Genomic DNA, 24,102 nt, shown 5'->3' with positions numbered 1-24,102 from the left:
CCCACTGCTGAAACCCGCGCCATCGCGGGGCGGGGCCCAGAGTAGAAACACCGATCCAGCTGAAGGGAGTGAAGAAGGCAGCACGTCCTGCAAAATGGTAACGGCAACAGATGGTAACAGTGAAAGGGTGAAATTCGCAGCACGAAATAAAATTACTTGTTTAGTACTCAAATTCTCTCATCGGCAAAGAAAATATTGTCGGGGAATTGGTTTGTGTTTAACATCTGCCCAAAATTGCTTTTCAGTGACGTATAAGCCGAGTAATTAATTCCTAAATATTGCATTGTCAGAGCTACAGAATGCCTTGGGATATATTATTTTTGTTTCACAGTATCAGAGGTGAACCAGATGTTGGGAAGGTGATCAGTTGGATGGATTTAGAACTGGGAAGCTCTCCCAGAAAGTTATTTTTCCGGCTAATATTTTGACAGTGCCCTAATTGGGGAAAAAATCATCAACTGAAGGACATGGGAATGTAAATTAATCCAAATCTAATTATTTTATCGTGACTCCACTGCTGCCATTTGTTCTTCAACACTAAAAGAGATAATATTTTATAAACACAAGAAAATCTGCAGATGCTGAAAATCCAAAGCAACGCGCCCAAAATGCTGGAGGAACTCGCCAGTCAGGCAGCACCAATGGAAAACAGTAAACAGTGGACGTTTTGGGTGAAGCGACCTCAAGAAGGATGTCGGGTCGAAATATCGACAGTTGACTCTTTTCCATAGATGCTGCCTGACCTGCATTTTGTGTCTGCTGCTAATATTTTATAAAAATACGTTGTGACCTTGAACTGTGGTAAAGAATCAGGGATGTTAATATTTGTAACCTGAAACTATTTAGCTCGACACTTATAAAATTTTCTTAATTACTATCACTACTTGTGAATGTTTGTTACATCCAGAAAGTACCCACTTACTGGGCCAGTCATCATGTAACTACCAACACCAACGCCATTACTTACCCCATTACCTGGATGTTGAAGAGCAGATTCATGGATTGGATAATAAAACCATAAGATACATATAGGAGTAGAAGTAGGCCATTCAATCATGAGCTGATCCAATTCTTCCAGTCATTCCCACTCCCCTTTCTTCTCCCCATACCCTTTGATGCCCTGGCTAATCAAGAACCTATCTATCTCTACCTTGAATGCACCCAATGACCTTGCCTCCACAGCCTCTCGTGGCAACAAATTCCACAGATCTACCACCCTCTGACGAAAATAATTTCTCCGCATCTCTGCTCTAAGTGGACGTCCTTCAATCCTGAAGTCATGCTTTCTTGTCCTGGACTCCCCTACCATGGGAGATAACTTTGTCATATCTAATCAGTTCAGACCTTTTAACATTCTGAATGTTTCTATGAGATCCCCCCCTCATTCTCCTGATATCCAGGATAAGCACACAACTGGCAACGATTTGTCTGATTCATAATCCTTGTACTATATTCATTCCAGAAATACCTATACAATGTTTGAGAAAACCTGCAGGTGTTAATTGTGAAATATTTTGAAGAAATCACAATGGATCTGATGCATGTTTTGGCCATTCTGATCAGAAGTTTAAGTCACAGTATGAGTGTTAGCAAAATGCACTCATCATCAAGGGTATAAATGTTTTTAGAAACGAAATGTGAAATGTGGCTGACTTCAGGTTGAGGAAAAGTCTGGCGTTTATTCCCTAACCAAATAATAAATGAACACACAAGAAATTCTGTAGAGGCTGGATATCTTGAGCAACACACACACACCACACACAATGCTGAAGGAACTCAGCAAGTCAAACAGCCTCTATGCAGGGAAATAAACAGTGAACGTGTTGGCTGAGATGCTTCAGTAGGTATGGAAAGGAAGGAGGCAGAAGCCAGAATGAGGAGGCGGGAGAAGGAGAGGAGTATAAGCTGGCTGGCAGATAATAGATGAGCCCAGGTGAGGGAGAAGGTAGGTGGGTGGGTGGGGAGGGGTGATGACGGGGAATGATGTGAGAAACTAGGAGACGATAGGTGGAAGAGGCAAAGCACTGAAGAAGAAGGAATATGATCGAATGGAATGGAACAATGGCAAGGAAGTGGGGAACCAATGGGAGGTGATGGACATGAGGGTAAGGAAGCGGAAGAGAGGTCATGAGCAGGTCACCAGAATGAGAGAAGCAGAACAAATTTTGAAGGCAGTGGTTACTGGAAGTTTGGGAAGTCAATGTTCATGCCATCATCCCTCTGGTTCCTCATCTCCTTCCATTTATACCATAGTTCACTATGGGCGAACTTTGAGGGGGAGGAGAAGATGGCGGCATGACACAGCGCATGAGGCCACTCCGAAATCATATCGTATTTGTTAACTAGGGGCCGTGCACAATCCTGATTTGATGGAGACGGATGTTGGAAGCACAGAGGAACATCTGGAGAAACATCTGAAATGCCGGCTTGGCTGCCGCTGCTACTGTGCGATCGAGAATCTTCGGAGGGGATTGCCCCAAATCCTCGGCTTTTCGTATTGAATGTTATTGGGGCTGGGGTCGAGGTGCTCGGCAGAGATGGTGCTCGGTGTCAGAGGCTCGGAGTTTTCGGACGGACCCAAGAGTTGGCTGTGGTTGGGTGCTTCCAGGATGCTGCATCGGTGGACTTTTTCCATTGAGGTTGCGTGAGACTATATCTAGAGTTTATTGGTTAAAAGTGAAAGGTGAAATATTTAAGGGGAATCTGAGGAGAACTTCTTCACTCAGAGGGTGGTGGATGCAGGTTTTATTGCGACACTTAGAGAAGTTTTGGTAAGTACATGGATGGGATGGATATGGAGGACTTTGGTCCATTGGTGGATCAATGGAACTCGGCAGAATAACAATTGGGCATGGACTAGATGGGCAAAGGAGCCTATTTCTGTGCTGTAGTGCTCTATAACTCTATGAGAACTGTGACACATTCCTAAATGGTTCAGTGCATGATAGCTGTGACTCACAGTTGCTCTAAAGTCTCTTTACTTTAAAGAAATTTTCTGTCTTCTGTTGCTTTTTTGATCTTGTCCTTGTGTACTTTCCTTAGTTTCTTACGTGGTAACGCACAAAGTTGCGGAATTTTTGGACTCTTTGGTTAGGGTGATTTATCGAATGCCTTGAGTTTATCAAAGTGACTGAGGCATTGTTTACAATGATTCAATGTTGCAATAGCATATAAAAATGATAGTGAGGACTAGTTCTTCTTTTTATGTGCTCTGAAGGTACTTGTGACTATTGTAGAGATATAATCATCTGCGTATTAACAGAATAACTTTTGTTTTGTACAGGGCAATCTTTCAGGTCTCTTGTGCAGCTAATTGCTGGAGGCATTGTGTAACTTTGCAATTATGTTGCGGACTCTGATCACCCATGTGAATGGAAAGGAAACGCAGGATAAGTTCAACATACCTTTACCTATATTCAAACTTACAATGGAGCATACATACTGTAAATGAATTGTATATGACTCTTTGTTGACGAGTTTTTTTTTTGCTGATGATACAAAGATTGGAGGTGTAGTAGACAGTGAGGAAGATTTTCAGAGCCTGCAAAGGGACTTGGACCAGCTGGAAAAATGGACTGAAAAATGGCAGATGGAGTTTAATACAGACAAGTGTGAGGTATTGCATGTTGGAAGGACAAACTAAGGTAGAACCAACAGGGTTAATGGTAAGGCACTGAGGAGTGCAGTAGAACAGAGGGATCTGGGAAAACAGATACAAAATTCCCTAAAAGTGGCGTCACAGGTAGATAGGGTCATAAAGAGAGCTTTTGGTACATTGGCCTTTATTAATCAAAGTATTGAGTATAAGAGCTGGAATGTTATGATGAGGTTGTATAAGGCATTGGTGAGGCCGAATCTGGAGTATTGTGTTCAGTTTTGGTCACCAAATTACAAGAAGGATATAAATACGCTTGAAAGAGTGCAGAGAAGGTTTACAAGAATGTTGCCGGGACTTGAGAAACTCAGTTACAGAGAAAGGTTGAATAGGTTAGGACTTTATTCCCTGGAGCATAGAAGAATGAGGGGAGATTTGATAGAGGTATATAAAATTATGATGGGTATAGATAGAGTGAATGCAAGCAGGCTTTTTCCACTGAGGCAAGGGGAGAAAAAAAACAGAGCATGGGTTAAGGGTGAGGGGGGAAAAGTTTAAAGGGAACATTAGGGAGGGCTTCTTCACACAGAGAGTGGTGAGAGTATGGAATGAGCGGCCAGACGAGGTGGTAAATGCGGGTTCTTTTTTAACATTTAAGAATAAATTGGACAGATACATGGATGGGAGGTGTATGGAGGGATATGGTCCATGTGCAGGTCAGTGGGACTAGGCAGAAAATGGTTCGGCACAGCCAAGAAGGGCCAAAAAGCCTGTTTCTGTGCTGTAGATTTTCTATGGTTTCTATGGTTTCTAATTTAGTTCAGTTGCATAAAAGGAGTGTGGGATCAGAGAGTTTAAAGATGCATTTTGTTTAAGCAAAAAACTAGGGAATTAAATGTTTGTTAATGGTAAGGAAACATTTGTAATTTAATACCAATAATGTGTATTCTTTACCTGTTAGTTGAGTTAAACTAAGAAACAGATGCATCTCATATCCTGTGCCATGTGGAAATTCCAGGATGCCTCCTGTGTCCTGGGCAACCAGAGGTATAGCAAGTAATGTGAACAGGAGGAGCCGAGCTTACATCGCAGCTTATATCATTTGGACCATCTGTTGCATTGACTATGTTAGGGACAGCACATTTTTTTGGTTATTGGCCATCTCATGAGAGTGCAGGGAGAGAGAGAATGATTAAGTACCAGATAAATAACAAAAGCGAGAAGACAGGTAGTTTTGGGGACCTTTGAGAGTGCCATGCTATTCAACCAGTTTTTAGTTCTGAGTTCTGATGAGAACATGCAAGCAGATCCAGGATCATAGCGCCACAGGTGGCTGAACAGTATAAAGTGGGGTAAAAAAGAGAGCAACTGTGAAATAGGATTCTTTCATAAGGGGAGCAGTCAAGCTGTTCCATATTTGCAAAAGTGATTCCATAATGATACACTGTCTTTCTGTTGCTTATGTAAGGATATCAGTGAATAGTGACTGAGAATTCTGTTCAATGCCACTGTTAGGGATAGAAGTAGGGAAACAGTCCTGCAGGCAGATTTTCTGAACTGCCTTCAGAACATTCTTGATTGGTATAATTTTGAAATGAGGAATTCAAAAGTGCTTGAAAAGCTTCTGGAAGTGACCCAAAATCAGGTGCAGCACATGTTAGTTGTGGGTCATTTAGGATACAATATTTTAACAATTGGAACAAGTGACGGAAAAAGATATTGATTACTCCGAGGTAAAAGTAGTCAAATAGAGATGGGACAATTTCAATTACATGAGAACAGATCTGGATCGGGCAAATTGGAATCAAAACTGTGCAGATAAAATTGTAATTGAAAAATGTGAGGCTTTCAAGATGGATGTGTATCAGCTAGGGAGAACGTACACTCCCATTAGGAATAATACCTCCCTGGACAGTAACAAAAAGCAGAGAGTTAGCTGGAGCAGGTAGAAAGGTTATATGGCAGATGTCAGGTAGTTTGCAAAAATGAGAACCAAGCGTTTGTGGAATGCCGAATGGGAAGTAAAATAAAATGAAAGGCAAAGAGAGAGCATTAGAATGAAACTAACAGCAAACATAAAAGACAACCTGCATAAAATGTGTAAGTATATTCTACTGGCATGGGTAAAGGAAAGAGGTTGTAACAAGAGAAGTTACCTCAATCAACTACACTGAGCTGGTCACATAGTTCAAGTGTCTAACACTGGACTCCTGAAACAGATTTTCTATTCTTTGTTCCATTAGAAAGATTTCTCAGGTAGGCAGAGAAATAAAATTAAGTAAAGCAACATTTGGAATGGTAGTGAGAACCTCAGCACTCAGAGGCCTTGTGTAGGTACTGGAAGGAATAGGCTACCACAGAAACTACCCAGCTGTTCACTCTGGCAACCATTGCCTGGTTTGTCAATGGAAGAGACTGTGATTCCCATCAGCCAGCTCAGGATCCACAAACCTGAAGTGGAATTAAGTTATCTTTGATTCTGGGGCACTGCCTACAGAGAAGAAGGGCTGATCAAACATCAATGAAGGAATTTACTTATGGAGGCAGATGGTATGGTTGAGGCGCAAATATGTACTGTACTTTGCACCAGTCTTCACCAAGAAAAATTACGTTGGGAGTTGCATTAAAGAAAGAAATTCATGGGATTTTGGATACACTAAAAAATGAGGGTGAATGCTCGAAAGGCTAGTTGTACTTAAAACTGATGAACCCTAATCCAGATAATTGCTCAGGAAAATAAAATAGGATGCCACAGTCTTTCAAATACTTCTAAATTCAGGGTGAGTCATACGATTATCGAGTCATACAGCAAGGAGACAGGCCCTTTGCCTGCTCCAACACTTCCACATAAACCAAGTTGCACATTTAAGCTGAAACTATTTGTCTACATTTAATTCATATTCCTTTAAATATTTCCTATCCATTTTTGTTTTTTTTTGAACAGAGCCCTCTATGTCCAGGAGATATAGTTGCAAACATGCTGCTTTACAAATGTAATACAAACTGACCAAATACTCTACAAGTAGCCCAACAAAAGCTTTAAAGAGGTTCAGCATAAAGGGTCATTGACCCTAAATGTTGGCTTTGTTTACCTGACCTTGGGAATCCTGAAGTCTTTTGTAAGATTATATTTGAAGCAAGTAAATAGCTAAGGATGGAACAGGCCCCCAATATGTAATCTATGAGTGCACCCAGTTGATATGAGTGGAATCCTAGATGGATACTACCAATAACAACTTGTAATGTGAACAAAGTCACCGAAGAGATGCAGCTGGTAGATATGAAGTAGCCATTTATTCAACAAAAGTGAGACACACTCCGTAGTAAGAGGTCTGTTCAACCCACAGTTTGGCCTGTTTTCAAACCAATGTGGCATGGAACTGTAGATTAGTAAATTAACAGTCCATTGAATTTGTGGGTATGCAGCTGTTACATTGGGACCACAAGATTACACCAAGCATGTTTTAGATGTACTTCTCAAATTATATTGCCCATATCTAAATGCCCTTCAGAAGGCAGTGGTGAACACTGTAGTCCTTACAGCAAAGATAATCAAAGTTCGAAGTAAATTTATTATTAGTGTAACCATATATGTCACCATATGCAACTCAGAAATTTATTTCCTTGAGGGCACACTCAAAAAATCCATAATAGAATAATAACCATAATAGAATCAATGAAAGACCACATCAACCTGGGCTTTCAACCAGTTTGCAAAAGGCAACAATCTGTGCAAATACAAAAATAAATTTTAAAAAAGTAAATAAATAAGCAATAAATATTGAGCACATGAGATGAAGAGTCCTTGAAAGAGAGTCCATAGGTTGTGGGAACAATTTAATGATGAGACAAGTGAAGTTGAGTGAAGTTATTCCCTTTGGTTCGAGACCCTGATGGTTGAGGGGTAATAACTGTTCCTGAACCCAGTGGGATGAGTCCTGAGGCTCCTGTGCCTTCTTCCTGATGGTAGTAGTGAGAGGAGAGCATGTCCTGGGTGCCAGGGGTCCCTGATGAAGGATGCTGTGTTCCAGCGACAACACTCCATGTAAATGTGCTCAACAGTACTCAAGATCCAGGATTTACTGATAATGAAGGAATAGAGACATATTTCCACCTCAGGATAGTGTGTAACTTGGAGAGGAGCCTGCAGTCGATGGTATTCCCTTGCTTTGTACTTCTTGGTGGTTGAAATTTTTGGGTTGGGATTGTCTAGTAATGAGGCCCAGGTGAGTAACTGTGCTTGTGAAATGTATGTTTAGGGTTGTCTATGGAAATCCAAACAAGCAGTGCATTTTATTCTGAATACTGCCAAGCTCATTCATCTGTTGTTGAAATTGCCCTCATACATGCAAGCAAAGAATATTGCATCTCATTCCTATTTTGATCTTATTGATTGTGGAAAAGTTTTGTGGTGTTGGGTGAACTACTTGCTATGGGAAACGATCCTAATTATTTATGTGAAAAAAAGCAAAAAAAAAGCTGCAGATGCTAGAAGTCTAAATTAAAAACAGAAAATAACAAAGATAGCAGGAGAGAAACATAATTTATGTTTCACTAATTCTAGGTAAATGTGGCGGGTACTTATAGTTGAGATTCAGGTCATTATTGACCTGAGGATGGTCATGGTAGGAGACTCGGTGTTGGTAATGCCATTCCAGACATGCCACCTCTCCCAGGAGTTCCAGGGAGTCTCTCGCATATCAATAGTGGCTCCCTGATGCCTGGAGATTATATACAATATCCCGGAAATAGATTTTTTTGAGAGGGAGAGTGAGAGCAAGTGGTTCCCAACCTCCGGGCCACCAGCAAACGATATGATTTGGCGATATGAAATGATATGAGTCATCTACACCTTTCCTCATTCCCTGTCACGCCCACTGTTGAATTTTAACGCACACGAGGTCATCAGTGACCCACGACGTTCAAAGGAATGTGTCCGTGACCCATTTGTGAACGTTCCCGGTGAACCATCCATGTCAGCCCAGGAAAAAGATCAACTCCTACAGCTTGCAAGTGACGGCAGGCTGAAAAGTATGTTTGACATAACATCTCTGCCGGCATTCTGGATCAAAGTCAAGGCTGAATATCCTGAGATAGCCACGAAAGCACTGAAAACGTTGCTTCCATTTCCAACATACTTCTGTGAAGCGGAGTTTTCTGCAATGAATGCAACGAAAACTAAATTGCGGAATAGAGTGGACATAAGGAACCCCCTTCGAGTATTGCTGTCTCCCATCACCCCTCGATAGGACCAGGTTGTTGCAGGAAAACAAGCCCAGGGCTCTCACTGATTCAGTGATATTAGTGTGTTACAATGATTTTATATGTTCATACGAGGAAAATATGCGCTGTGTGTTTAATATCCAAACGTTACTTAAAATATTATGATGCTATTGATTTATAAGTGACATAATTCAGTGGTCCCCAACCTCCGGGCTGCAAAGAATGCTGCGGTACAGCGGTGGCTGGAACTCACCCAGCCCATCTTTAAGAAAAAAGCCGAAATAAGCAAGCTAATTAATTAGGTGTCGCCTGGCACGAAAATGTCGGCCCAGATCAGAGGTGATTGCGGATTGCGTCGCCTCTGATCTGGGCCGGTGCCTACGTGCTGGGCAGCACCTAATCAATTAGCTTGATTATTTCGGCTTTTTTTCTTAAAGATGTGCTGGAGGCGTTCTGGCTACCACTGTACCACTGCATTCTTCGCGGCCTGGAGGTTTGGGACCACTGTTATAATTGACTTATCACTACATTCATGCGAGGAAAATATGTGCTGTGTCTTTAATATTAAATTCGTTAGATAAACCCCTTTAGAAATGAAATTAAGTGTATCAGCCACTTACAAGTGACTTATAGTTGACTTATCACCTATATTCCGGTCGCGTTTAACACCACCCCCCCACCCCAATCCGGGTCGGCCAGTCCGCAAGAATATTGTCAGTTTTAAACCAGTCCGCAGTGCAAAAAAGATTGGGGATCCCAGACTTAAACTAGCTGGCTAGCTGCCAAGGAGCTACGCTATTTATGTCCTGCGTGATGAGGCCAAACTCCCTGTAGACTTGCTTAAAGTTGTAATAGAATAAACATGATAATATAATATAATATAAGTACATACTTTAATGTCACATTTGCTGCATATACCCAACTTGGTTTACAGATTAGACAAAATCACTAAACAAAGTATTACATACACCCTTGGAGGTCAACGGGGGTGGGGGGGGGGGATATGGGGTTGCGGGGGGCGTGGGTGTTGCTTCCCTGAAATGGTGGTGCTACCTCCCTGAAATGAGTTTTTGCAGGGTGGGATGTCTGCCATTCCATTACCTGAAGAACTTCTGAAATCCAGAAAGCATTCAGTTTTGCCAAATTTTTGTCAGTAGTTAATGAATGTAAGTTTTCCCCAGCATGGGAATGCCCAGATTATGTTCAGCCTGTACATACAAATGGGCATTTGGGAGACTAATGGGGTAGATTTGCCAGCTGGTCTGGACCCGCAGGCATCTTCTACTGTATGGAAACTCTGCTGCAGCCACATTTGCGACTGCAAACTGTTTAGGTTACGAACGTTTCAGAGGAAACGATTCAAAATATGCATCAATCAAACAATGCAATGATTGTCATTGCCTAAGCACTAATAATAATAAACAGTACATGCTCATCCAAGGGTCATTATCACAAATAATTGCTTAAAGGGGCTACAACCTGGGGTGGACTTGTAACACCAAACAAGGCATTTATACTTTTCACATTGCACATTGATGTTAGAGTGAGCCTAACCTACAATAAAAGAGATGATTACATGATGAAGCTGCCTGACAGTGATGTATCTATGATAATAGTTAATTGAAGGTAGGGATCCAGTCAGCTGTATAGATACATCCCAACTTCTCTAACAGGCTGTCTCTGTTGCAGATTTTCTCCTTGCAACTCCAGCTATTAATTCTCATGATCAAGTGATCCTGATCAATTACTGTGAGTGCAAGACATACATAGTTCTCAAATTGTAAAACTTACTTTCTTTTCCAGGATCACAGAGGTTACAAGGTTTCAAACATTGAAACCTCTTGCAATGTTACGTGTTCCGTGTTCGCCATGATGCGGAACTTTTCTTCCGCCGTCTCCGTCTCCGAGCCTACTTCTTCGGCAAGGACTCTTCCACCCCCACTGATGACCCCTTCTCCCGTCTTCAACCCTCCTCTTCTTCATGGACACCCCGCTCTGGTCTTCTGCCTGCTCTGGATCTCTTTATGGCTAACTGCCGACGGGACATCAACCGTCTCGACTTCACCGCACCTTGTCCCCATTCCAACCTCGCTCCTTCGGAACGCTCTGCTCTCCACTCCCTCCGCACTAATCCTAACCTTATTATTAAACCCGCCGATAAGGGGGGTGCTGTTGTAGTCTGGTGGACTGACCTCTACCTTGCCGAGGCACAGCGACAACTCGCGGATACCTGCTCTTATTTACCCCTCGATCGTGACCCCACTAAGGAGCACCAGGCCATTGTCTCCCACACCATCACTGACTTTATCCGCTCAGGGGATCTCCCATTCACTGCTACCAACCTTATAGTTTCCACACCTCGCACTTCCCGTTTCTACCTCCTACCCAAGATCCACAAACCTGCCTGTCCTGGCTGACCTATTGTCTCAGCTTGCTCCTGCCCCACCAAACTCGTGTCTGCATACCTCGACACGGTTTTATCCCCCCTTGTTCAATCCCTTCCTACCTATGATCGTGACACTTCTCACGCTCTTAAGCTTTTCGATGATCTTAAGTTCCCTGGCCCCCACTGCTTTATTTTCACCGTGGATATCCAGTCCCTATATACTTCCATCCCCCATCAGGAAGGTCTCAAAGCTCTACGCTCCTTTTTGGATTCCAGACCTAATCAGTTCCCTTCTACCACCACTCTGCTCCGTCTAGCGGAATTAGTCCTTACTCTTAATAATTTCTCCTTTGGCTCCTCCCACTTCCTCCAAACTAAAGGTGTAGCTATGGGCACCCGTATGGGTCCTAGCTATGCCTGCCTTTTTGTTGGCTTTGTGCAACAATCTATGTTCCGTGCCTATTCTGGTATCTGTCCCCCACTTTTCCTTTGCTACATCGATGACTGCATTGGCGTTGCTTCCTGCACGCATGCAGAGCTCGTTGACTTTATTAACTTTGCCTCCAACTTTCACCCTGCCCACAAGTTTACCTGGTCCATTTCTGACACCTCCATCCCCTTTCTAGATCTTTCTGTCGCTGTCTCTGGAGACAGCTTATCCACTGATGTCTACTATAAGCCTACTGACTCTCACAGCTATCTGGACTATTCCTCTTCTCACCCTGTCTCTTGCAAAGACGCCATCCCCTTCTTGCAATTCCTCCGTCTCCGCCGCATCTGCTCTCAGGATGAGGCTTTTCATTCTAGGACAAGGGAGATGTCTTCCTTTTTTAAAGAAAGGGGCTTCCCTTCCTCCACTATCAACTCTGCTCTTAAACGCATCTCCCCCATTTCACGTACATCTGCTCTCACTCCATCCTCCTGCCACCCCACTAGAAATAGGGTTCGCCTGGTCCTCACGTACCACCCCACCAGCCTCCGGGTCCAACATCTTATTCTCCGTAACTTCCGCCACCTCCAACGGGATCCCACCACTAAGCACATCTTTCCCTCCCCCCCCTCTGCTTTCCGCAGGGATCGCTCCCTACGCAACTCCCTTGTCCATTCGTACCCCCCATCCCTCCCCACTGATCTCCCTCCTGGCACTTATCCGTGTAAGCGGAACAAGTGCTACACATGCCCTTACACTTCCTCCCTTACTACCATTCAGGGCCCCAAACAGTCCTTCCAGGTGAGGCAACACTTCACCTGTGAGTCGGCTGGGGTGATATACTGCATCCGGTGCTCCCGATGTGGCTTTTTATATATTGGCGAGACCCAACGCAGACTGGGAGACCGCTTTGCTGAACACCTGCGCTCTGTCCGCCAGAGAAAGCAGGATCTCCCAGTGGCCACACATTTTAATTCCACATCCCATTCCCATTCTGACATGTCTATCCACGGTCTCCTTTACTGTAGAGATGAAGCCACACTCAGGTTGGAGGAACAACACCTTATATTCCGTCTGGGTAGCCTCCAACCTGATGGCATGAACATCGGCTTCTCTAACTTCCGCAAATGCCCCACCTCCCCCTCGTACCCCATCTGTTACTTATTTTTATACACACATTCTTTCTCTCACTCTCCCTTTTCTCCCTCTGTCCCTCTGAATATACCCCTTGCCCATCCTCTGGGTCCTCCCCCCCCCCTCCCGTCTTTCTTCCCGGACCTCCTGTCCCATGATCCTCTCGTATCCCTTTTGCCTATCACCTGTCCAGCTCTTGGCTCCATCCCTCCCCCTCCTGTCTTCTCCTATCATTTTGGATCTCTCCTTCCCCCTCCAACTTTCAAATCCCTTACTCACTGTTCCTTCAGTTAGTCCTGACGAAGGGTCTCGGCCTGAAACGTCGACTGCACCTCTTCCTAGAGATGCTGCCTGGCCTGCTGCGTTCACCAGCAACTTTTATGTGTGTTACTTGAATTTCCAGCATCTGCAGAATTCCTGTTGTTTGTTTCTTGCAATGTTTCTTTTTTCTTTCCAGGTTAATTGGATGTTTTCGTATGGAACTTTGGTTCTTCTAATGGTGCTTGGGTCTAGATGCCAGAATTTATGTGTTTGCTCTCCTCATGCTAACCTTCATTTAATAGGAATGTTTCCTTGGAATTTGAGCAGGAGGTCAGTGCACTTCTAATACCACCCATTTGGAAGTTTGAAATGTGCATCTGATTTTGTTGATGTTCTGTGGTGAGCTATTTGTTCTGAAATTTGCCCTTTGCTGTTTTATTCCTGATTTTTTTGTTAATTTGATAAATTCTTGTGCTCACTTTTCATCTTCTCCCTCGAACTGATTGTGGTTCTTCACTATTTTGTATTTTTCCCCTCTTCTTTATATCAGAAGCTTACTTTCTTCTGAAATGTTTTTTTACTGATACTTGCCTTCATATTATTTGTTTTGTGTTGCTGGATTTGTTCATTTAAAATATTGTGTTTACGCTTTAGCCACTGTGCCATTCGGGGATTAATTTTTAAAGTATAAATAAGCAGTTTGCTCTATACCGTTTGTTTGTAAGAAGATTATATTTCCCTGCATTAATTTTCATAATGAATGGGTTTAAATATCCAATATTATTGATAATGTTGCAAAAGTTTTATATTCTGTATATGCATATTTTTGTAGAAAGTTAAGTGTTGGAACAACACAATGTCATAAAAAGTCAGTAAAAATTCCCACTGTCACAGTGTGCTTTTCAAAAAGCTGCTTCTTAGTGTGCCTACAATTACGGGTATTAAAACAAAAAATATAGCAATGAAGTTACAGAGGATATGTTTAGTGCGTAACAGTTTGTAACATTTAGACCTGTGAAAATATTAATTGGATGTTTCTAAATTGATAGCCTTTGGTTATTTTAGCTGCTTTTTCAAGAACAAATTTTACATTCTGTTAGAGAAGATAGCACCACTGTCTCTTTTTATCACTTGCAGCTCTAAAATTAGCTCCCTTGATATTCATGTATGTGTTTCGGTTATTCTCTATGTTCAAACCCCCTTTGATTCCCCTTGCTCTACTCATATATATTCTCATTCTAGCAGCCAGTCATATTGCCTTTAATTTCTTCCCTCTTAGTCATTTTTCCCTTCTAATCTGCGCTTTAGTTTGTAACCCATCATTACTTTGTATCTTGTCACTGGTCTATGACTATCTTAGGAATGGATACTCGATGGGCCTGTGCTCCGTCCCCGGATTCCTGGCCTCCAAGCCGCACGCTTTGGTCGCAGTCTCATGGAACACTCTTGGAGACAGCAAAGCAACAGATCACTCAATCAACACAAAATCACACCACCAAAATGAAGGTAACAGGCTCTAACAGTAACAGAACCATATATGAAATAAAAAGAAGATATAAAAGAAGTGAAAGAAATTGTATCTTGACCCATCTTGAGGATGTCGCCTTTGATAGCATTGTTTGCTGGCGCCTTCTCCTTTCCGGATAACATCTCATGCTTACACTAATACATTACTGGAGAAAGTTCTAATACTTAAAGTTCCCTAATGCTATACTAACGATAGCATCCTACTTTCCGTCAACCTATTCTAATGCCAAGACCTATCAATCTTTGCAAATACATATTGCGGTAACTGATTCTTCAAGGATAACAGGCTCACTATGGCAAACATCATCTCCGGTTATTGAGAATTTAGTGGAAAAGCCACAGTAATGATGTTAAAACTACTAGCTTGTTTTAGAAATCCATCTTTGGCCTCTTCTAAATTGGCGAGACCAAGCAAAGACTCAGATGAGCTTTTTCTGTGAGCACTCTGTCCATGTCTTCCATCTTGAGTTCCCAGTTTCAGCTCTTCTTCCCATTCCTATTCCCATGCTGACTGGTCCATCCTCGGCTTTCACCCCTGCCTCAATGAGGCCAAATGCTAAACAGAGAAATAGGATCACATATCCTTCCTATAGCTCAACGGTGTATTTTCCAATTGTATTTTCCATTGTATTTTCTAATTTCATGCAGCTCACCCCTCCTATGTTTTTCCCCTACACCCACCAGTCCACCCATGATCTCTCTCCTTTCATTCACCTTTTTTACTCCACCCCCCCCATTACCTAGACTCATGATGCTCACCATGTGCTTACATCTGCCTATCCCCTACTCATCTCTCTACCTGGTTTCTTCTCCTTTGGTTTAACTTTCCTTCATCCTTTCTCACCTGGTTCTATCTGCCCATCGTTCCTTCCTTATCTGGTACCACCTATCACCTACCAGTTTCTGCCCCTATGCTTTTCCTTCCCTACCCACCTAGCTCCATATAGCGTTTTTTTTTCTCATGTTTCTACCTGTCACCCATTAGTCTCAACACTTACCCCAATCATCCCACCTTGCCCCTCTTCCACCTGGCTCCCTCTGCCCACCACTCCACCTCAGTTAGCTCTACTTAGCAACCTCTGTCACATCACTTCCTCTTATTTCTATGTACTGGCTATCTCCCCTCTACACTCTTACTCCTGGTGTTGGGCAAACCACCATTCCTGCACGGATGTTTCTTGACTCATTGAGTTTTTCAAACAGTTTATGTTTTGCACCAGATTCCAACATTTGCAATCTCTCATGCCTCTTTGACTCACTGATGTTCTTCTTTGCCAGTTGGCCCAGGTGTGACTCTACACCCAACGATGTGATGAACTTTTGACAGTCTCCTCAACTCAGTGAGTGCAGTAGAGGAATAAGAGAAGGACAGAAAATCCGGTCTCTGTTCATGATTGCCATATCCTGTAGACAAAACAAAATAAAATCCACTTACCTTCTTTTCTTTCTGGGATCATCACTTAGAAGTATGAGTTCTGGAGTGATGGGTATGGTGAAAGTAGAATGGATAGAGTGAGAGGTGAGAAATAGAAGTGGTTTAATATGATTTATTGTGATCAATAAACTATCATTTGTCAGTTAAGGAGTGGCAGAATTATTTTGTTCAAATGTGCAGCTCTTATATTATTATTGTGACAAAATGGTGGATCAAAGATTATTGTCAGTCCAAGTGTTCATTCTTTCAAATGCTTATACACCATGGCAATAATGATTACCAGCCTTAATCACTCATCTCAGCTCCTCTTCCAAACCTCTGATCTGTACCATCCAGAAGGACAAGGACAAGAGCCAGAAAGTTGATTGGCAACTTTCCAGAGCTGGAGAAGGGGGAGGATCATGGGACGGGACGCCTACGGAGAAAAAAAGGGGGAGGGAAGCCCAGAGGAAGATGGAGAGCAGGTAAGGAGTGATTGTGAGAGGGGCAGAGAGAGAAAAAAGAGAGGGGGGGGGAATAATTAATAAATAAATACAGAAACAAATAAATAAATAAGAGATGGGGTAAGAAGGGGAGGAGGGGCATTAGTGGAAGTTAGACAAAATCAATGTTCATGCCATCAGGTTGGAGGCTACCCAGACAGAATATAAGGTGTTGTTCCTCCAACCTGAGTGTGGCTTCATCTTGACAGTAGAGGAGGCCATGGATAGACATATCACAATGGGAATGGGATGTGGAATTAAAGTGTGTGGCCACTGGGAGATCCTGTTTTCTCTGGCGGACAGAGCGTAGGTGTTCAGTAAAACGGTCTCCCAGCCTGTGTTGGGTCTCACCAATATATAGAAGGCCGCATCGGGAGCACTGGACCTAGTATATCACCCCAGCCGACTCACAGGTGAAGTGTCGCCTCACCTGGAAGGACTGTCTGGAGCCCTGAATGGTGGTGAGGGAGGAAGTGTAAAGGCATGTGTCGCCCTTGTTCCACTTACAAGGATAAGTGCTGGGAGGGAGATTGGTGGGAAGGGATGAGGGGGACGAATGGACAAGGGAGTCGCGTAGGGAGCATTCCCTGCCGAAAGCATAAGGGGGGGGAGGGAAAGATGTGCTTGGTGGTGAGATCCCGTTGGAGGTGGCAACATCCAATGACTATAGCAAGATGAGCTATAGTCATTAGCTTCGGCAGCTACAGGCTACCTCATTAATGTGGAAAGCAGACCATGATTAATCAATTTCTTTTACAACTGGACACCTTTTTTACCCAATTAAGATCTTTTTGCTTTCTCTTTCCCTCTTCCTACTTTTCTTCTTTTGCTTGTGGTTCTGGAGACATACTGATAGGAGTATGTCTCTGTGAGCCATTATTCGCACTTTGTTCCATGGTTGTTTCTTTGTCAGGAAAGTCACATGTTTACACCAATTATTGCCTTTTACACAAAGAAGAGGGAATTTCATTCCTTTTTCTTCCATTGAGAAACTATCCCATCAGCTGTGGTGTGCTGTGATAAGTGTTGCTGTTGCCAGGAATGTTCATACTATGAAGGAATTAAGAACATTGTGATCTTAATTGTCACTGGCAGGACTGTCCATGCATTAGGGTTGTGACCCATATTGGGAGAGATGCCATCATATCAGCATTGATGCTTTAGTCTAAAAGTACAAACAACAACTGTGTGCTCATAATTCATAAATGAAATCAATCTCCAGGGTGTAGAAGAAAATGTTACTTTATGAACTTACTTTGTACCCAGGATCTAAATTTAGTGTTTGATGAATAATGTGAATTTTAGCTTAAGGTTTTAATCATTGGATTTATTACAGACAATTATCGCATTAGTTTATCTTATATTTTGCGCCCATTTGTGCTAAATTTCATTTCATCAGTGCAAAAATTTGCGATACAGAATCAAACATTTGCTTCTTAGGGTTTCCAGCAAAGTGCATACAATGTAAAATCAATTTGCTTTCTGATAGGTGTTTACTTATAATACCTGATTCCAGAGTCTCCTCTAATAATAATTATTGTTATAACAGGAGATTTATCCTTACTAATCCACTTACGTTAACTAGTGTGTAGAAAACTGACTTCACTGCCAGCTTTGCTGTCAATCCAAGCAATATTTGTGATACCTTGTCCATAGAACGAAGGAAAATGCATTCTTCTTCAGAAAGAAAATGAAATGGGAAAAATTAGCCTGCATTTGAGAGAAAGGCTGGGACGTTACATCATCAATGACCTTGATGAAAGCTGCCTACGAGGACCTAGTGATCTCTGTGGCACAGACTTTCCATTTTCCAGTGTTGGTTGTGTCAAAGCTCAAACTGTAGTTCAAACATGCAGTATTCATTCTGCTCAGCAAACATGATTCATAAAGCTGTCTAAGAAATCAGTCTCATTAAAAAATTTCCATTGGCAGCAAATCTGTAAGGAAAAAAAATTTCCCTAATATTTCAAACATATTGCAAAGCACAAAAAAGAATTGGAATATGCATGCATGCTTCATATGCAAATAAATTATAGTTATGTTTATTTTCATGTGAATTTTAATATATCAACCTTGTAAAACTATTCAGCCCCCAGCCCTTTGTTCATATGAACGAGTATTACAACTAGGGATTTTGATCAATTTAACTGAGAATTTGTATTTGTGAATCACATGCTCTTTTTTTTTAAACAGTACAGTCTTAAAAAAAACAGGGAAAATTTTAAAGCATGAAGAACTAAAATTCAAAAACGGAAATGTCAGTACTTCAAAAGTATTCATCCCCCTTTCTTCATTACTTAGTTAAAACACCTTTTGCAGGCATTATAGCCAGTAGTCTTTTTCGATAAGTCTCTATTAGCTTTGCACCATGTGATGGAGCAAGATTTGCCCATCCCTCCTTGGAAAATTGCTCAAGCTGTGCCAGGTTACTTGGTGATCAGTGGTGCACAGCAATCCTGAGGTCTTGCCAGAGATGTTCGATCTCTTGTCAGAGGACTTTGACTAGGCCAGTCAAGGACGTAAATTTTCTTCATCGAAACTGCTTCATGATTGCTCTGGCAATCATGTGCTTTGTGTCATTGTCCTTTTGAAAGGTGAACTTCCTCCCCAGTTTAAGCTTTCTGGCAGTGGACAGCAGGCTTTTATTCCGGATCTCTCTGTATTTAGCAGCATTCATCTTCCAATCAATCTTGACCAGATTTTCAGACCTTGCTGCTGAAAAGCATCCCCATAGCCACCTCCACTATACTTTAGAGTAGCAATAGTGTTACCTTGGTGATGCGCATTAGATCTACCCCATTCACAGCACTTATCGTTGAGGCCAGAAGTTCCACTTTAGTCTCATCCAACCAAAAGACCTTTATCTACATCTGTACGTATTTTCTCAGTGGCACTTTGCAAGGTCTTCACAGTCAAGTAAATGCCGCTTTTTTTTTTAACCAGGGCTTCTTCCTTGCCGCTCTTCTATTAATACCCTTTTTATGCAAAGCCTCAGAGATTGCAGAGCCATGAAGTTCACCTCCAAACACAGCCACTGACTTCTGCAGCTCACGCAAAGTGACTGTTTGTGTCACGGTAGCCTCTCTTACAAGTGCCATTCTTCTCTGGCTACCAAGTTTAGAAGGGTAGGCAGACCCAAGCAATGTGGCTGTGCTTTCATATTTTTTTCCAATTTTTTCATGATGGACTGCATTTTGCTCTAAGGCACATTCAGTGCCTTTGAGATGGTCTTGTACCCTTCCTCAAATGTATGTTACACTATTTTCATTTCTCTGACTTGCCTTGAATGCTCATTTGTCTTCATTTTGGTTTGGTCCGTTGAAAATTTAGCATACTGTTTTACATAACAGTGAGAAAGGGTATTTATTCTTATGAATTTATAACTTATTGAAAACAGGTGTTCCTCCAATGATCTGCATCAGCAAATTGGGTGAGTGGTAAGGTAATATACAGCATTGCATCTGAGGAAATTTAGCATAGAAGTTACAAAGTGGATGAATACTTTTTCAGCCTCATGATTTTGGTTTTTAATTCTTAGTAAATTGTTGACAGGGTTTGGATTTTTTTTATTTGACTTGCACAATGTTTTGCAGATAAGCTCAACAAATCCCGCTTCAATATAATAAAAATTTAGAAAAAGAGACAGTAAAATATGAAAGAAGTTGGGTTGAATACTTTTATGAGGCTATATACTTTCTCTCTCACTCTCTCTCTCTCTCTATAAATATACACACACACACACACGCGCACACACACGCACACACATATATATATAGATAGCTGGGATATGAAAGTTCTCATGGAGACAAAAAAATTAACGTATTTGACATATTTGTCCTAATAAACATACCTATGTATATCCAATGTATTTGGCCACATCTCAAATGATGAATCAGAGTACAGGAAGAAGGTAGAAAGCCTGGTGACAAGGTGTCATGGCAAAAATATTTCTCTTAGTGTCAACACAATGAAAGAGTGGGTCTTTGACTTCTGAAATGGGGGCAGTGCACATGCTCCTGTCTATATTAATGGTATTGAGGTTGTGTTGTTTTAGATCTTCGACGCTGGGTGTGAGCATCACCAAATAGTAAGTGGTGCCACTACAGCGTGGCAGCTTGTGTGGTGTTATTACAGCTTGGGGCGTCAGAGTTCAGCTCCAGCGTCCTCGGTAAGAAAGTTAATACGTTCTTCCTGTGAGTGCATGGGTGTCCTCTGGGTGTTCCGGTTTCCTCTCAAAGTCTAAAGATATACTAGTTAGTAGGTTAATTAGTCATTAAATTGTCATATGATTAGGCTCGAGTTAAATAGTTGGGTTGTTGGACAGTATGGCTTGATGGGCCAGTTGGGCCTGTTCAGCGCTGTGTCTCTAAATAAAATAATCTGTCCTGATCAAACCACATTGATGTCATTCGTAAGAAAGTTCAGCAGCACTTCTGCTTCCTCAGAAAGCTAAAGAAATTCACATGTACTCATTGACTCTTAACAATATTTAAAGATGCACCTTAGAAAGCAGTTCTTCAGGATGCATAATAGTTTTGTACGGCAATTACTCTGCACGTGACCACAAGAAATTGCAGATGCAGGTGGACAAAGTTCAACATATCACAGGAAACAGTCTCCCCTTTATGGACTCTGCCCATACCGCTTGCTGCCTCAGTAAAGCAGCCGGCGTGATCAAAATCCCCACCTACTCCAAACATTCACTTTTCTCCCCTCCCCCATCAGGCAGAAGATACAGACGCCTGAAAGCATGTATTCCCAGGCTCAAGGACAGCTTCTATGCCACTGTTATCAGACCCTTGAATGGACCTCTTTTAATAAGGTGGACACTTGCCCTCATAATCTACCTTGTTATGATCTTGCACTTTATTGTTTACCCTCTACTACACCTTCTCAGTAGCTATTACACTTTATTCTGCAGTGTTGTTCCCCCCCTTATTCTAGCTCAATGCCCTGTAGAATGATTTGATCTGTCTAAACAGCATGCAAGACAAGCTTTTCACTGTATCTTGATACATGTGACAATAAAAAAAAACAATACCAAGATATTTATTTTTATGGGTAGATAATTTGCAAACTCAACCAATTTCCAGTGCATAAGTATGTCATACAGAGGGGTCCACAGGGCAGGGCGCTAATCACCAACACAGACTTTGGGTTTTCCATATTTGATCTGCACATATTCCGAATTTCAAATTTGCATATAATAGCAAGGGATTATAATAATATACAACAATGGATTTGCCATCACTGCAAATTCTTTGAATAATGTAGTAATGAATCATTTATTAGTACACTAAACATAACAAAAATACAATTGTTTAACGCTTAACTGTTCATATTTACTGACTATATGTAAGATTGGATGTTTTTTTTCCATCCATAGCCTAAGTTTGGAACATGGTTTTGTCACCCTGAAGTCACTTAAGGCTGATAATCAAATGATCCCTGTGGAGTTATAGTTCAAGTAAAGAGGATGAGTCAAACATTTTGATTAATCAAAATTTGTAGATTCACATTTGGAAATCTCTATCTCTCAGTCAGTCTGCAATTTTCATTGCAAACCCGCAATCAGCTTTGATGAAATAACTGGACCCCTTTTTCATCTTTGCATACTTCCTTCTTAACAATTATTCAGCTGATTTATTTTTGTGTAGAAGTATGACGTTTGTTATAAACTTATTGATCTTTGTTGCCATTGAATGTAATGAATTTAATAAAAGATCTATAGTATACAATCTATTAATTTATTTCCAAAAAGAAACTGCTTAAATTGGATAGTGAAATGTCAGAATCCAGGAGAGAATCAGGATCTAAGACCATAAGATCATAAAATATAGGAACAGAATTAGGCCATTTGCCCCATCAAGTTGGTCAGCTCTTTCATAGTGGCTGATTTATTATTTCTCACAACCCAATTCTCCTGCTCTGTCCCTGTAAACTTTAATACACTTACTAATCAAGAATCTATCAACATTTGCTTTAAATTTACTCAATGATTTGGCCTCCACAGTCATCTGTGGCAATGAATTCCACAGATTCACTACGTTATGGCTAAAGATTCTGAGGCTGTGCCCTCAGCCCCAGACTCACCCATGATAGGAAACATCCTCTCCACATTCACTCTATCTATCCCTTTAAATATTTGATAAGTTTCATTGAGACATCCCCTCATTCTTTCAAATTCCAGTGAGTGCAGGCCCAAGGCCATTGGACACGACTCATATGTTAACCCTTTCATTTTGGAATAATTCCTGTGAACCTCTTCTGGACCCTCTCCGATGCCAGCACACCTTTTCTTAGATAAGGGGCCCAAAACTGCTCACAATACTCTTAAGTGAGGTCTGACTAATGCCTTATAAAGTCTCAGCATTACCTCCTTACCCTTATGTTCTAGTCCGCTTGAAATGACTGCTAACATTGCATTTGCCTTTCTTACCTTTGACTCAAAGTTAACTCTCAGGGAATTTTGCACAAGGACTCCCAAGGTCCTTTGCCCCTCTGATTTCTGAATTTTCTCCCTGTTTAGAAAATAACGCTCCTCCCAATATGCATGGCCATATATTTCCCTACAAGGATTTAAGGGGTGTGGAATACAAGATGTGAGATTGGCCGCTCACCTCCCATCCTTATCCTTAGCCAACCCAGTCGTGTGATGCCTGAGTTCTATAGATTTAAACTTCCTCTTCCACTATTCTGTATCTGGAATCTCCCATGGTCCAGCACGTTTGGGAGCCATTAATTTTCAGATGGGTCACCAGAGTGGCTGCATCAACAGTGCAAAACTACCAAATTTGTTCATATTTGTCATTGAGTGTTTTGGTTATACTGCCTTCTCTTTGCTTATACAATATTTTGTCTATAATTTCGCTTGATGATATGTCTTCCAAGAGACGGGAGTGTAAGAGGCAAAGATGGTGCAAATATGTAAGCATAAGTCATAAAAAGGAAGTGTTACTGAAGAGATTAGATGAAGGAATTTCTGTATGGGTTTTGTGGAAGTTCTATGGTATTGGGCAATCAACGGTTTATGACTTAAAGAAAATGAGCAAATTCTGAAAAGTTCAACATGCAAGAACACTTTGAAACTGGGAAAAGCATGCAGTTCGACTTTACTAATATAAAGTGGTTTAACCTTAGTTTCAATAATACTTTGAGCAGTTCGGCTGAGCAGGCAGAAATACTTCATCAAGAGCTGAATCTAGAGTTCATGAGTCTAGTGATACAGGACTTTAAGGTTTTATATCTTCTAATGAATGGGAAAGGAGAGAAGAGAGGTGAGCAGGGTCCTGGGTTAAATTTCTGGTTTTCCGAAGGCAATAGAAAATCTTGATGGAGTCTTGAATGGTTTGAAAGTTAATTTGTACCTGAACCAAGAGCATACCAACTCTGGCCTCATTTCAAAGTGTGAAATACTTTTGTTCTTTTAGATAATTGTTTGCCTTACCCTATGGGCAGAACTTTTCATCAAAGGTGATGTTATTTGTCTGTATTTATAATTGTTTCTTTGATTCAGCCCTATGACTAGGGAACATTGTGTTCACTGAGATGTAAGTATAAGTCAGAGTTCATGCACCTTTGTTCTTTGCAGTGAATAGTAGGACCACATTAGTACCGCATTACATTGCT

General features: G+C 41.6%; 1 long non-coding RNA gene across 1 annotated transcript; it reads left to right on the top strand.

Annotated features, from left to right (window-relative positions):
- The first annotated feature begins 58 nt into the window (after window positions 1–58).
- Window positions 59–15,911, top strand: LOC140195918 (uncharacterized). The gene is made up of 3 exons (XR_011885572.1): window positions 59–97; window positions 14,390–14,535; window positions 15,835–15,911. It is a non-coding gene; the product is annotated as an uncharacterized lncRNA (long non-coding RNA).
- Window positions 15,912–24,102: the final 8,191 nt, after the last annotated feature.

The sequence above is a fragment of the Mobula birostris genome, chromosome 4 (assembly GCF_030028105.1).
Source record: "Mobula birostris isolate sMobBir1 chromosome 4, sMobBir1.hap1, whole genome shotgun sequence".
NCBI classification, from domain to species: Eukaryota; Metazoa; Chordata; class Chondrichthyes; order Myliobatiformes; family Myliobatidae; genus Mobula; species Mobula birostris.
Note: the sequence above shows the minus strand (reverse complement) of the source record. Positions and strands in the feature narration are given on the sequence as shown.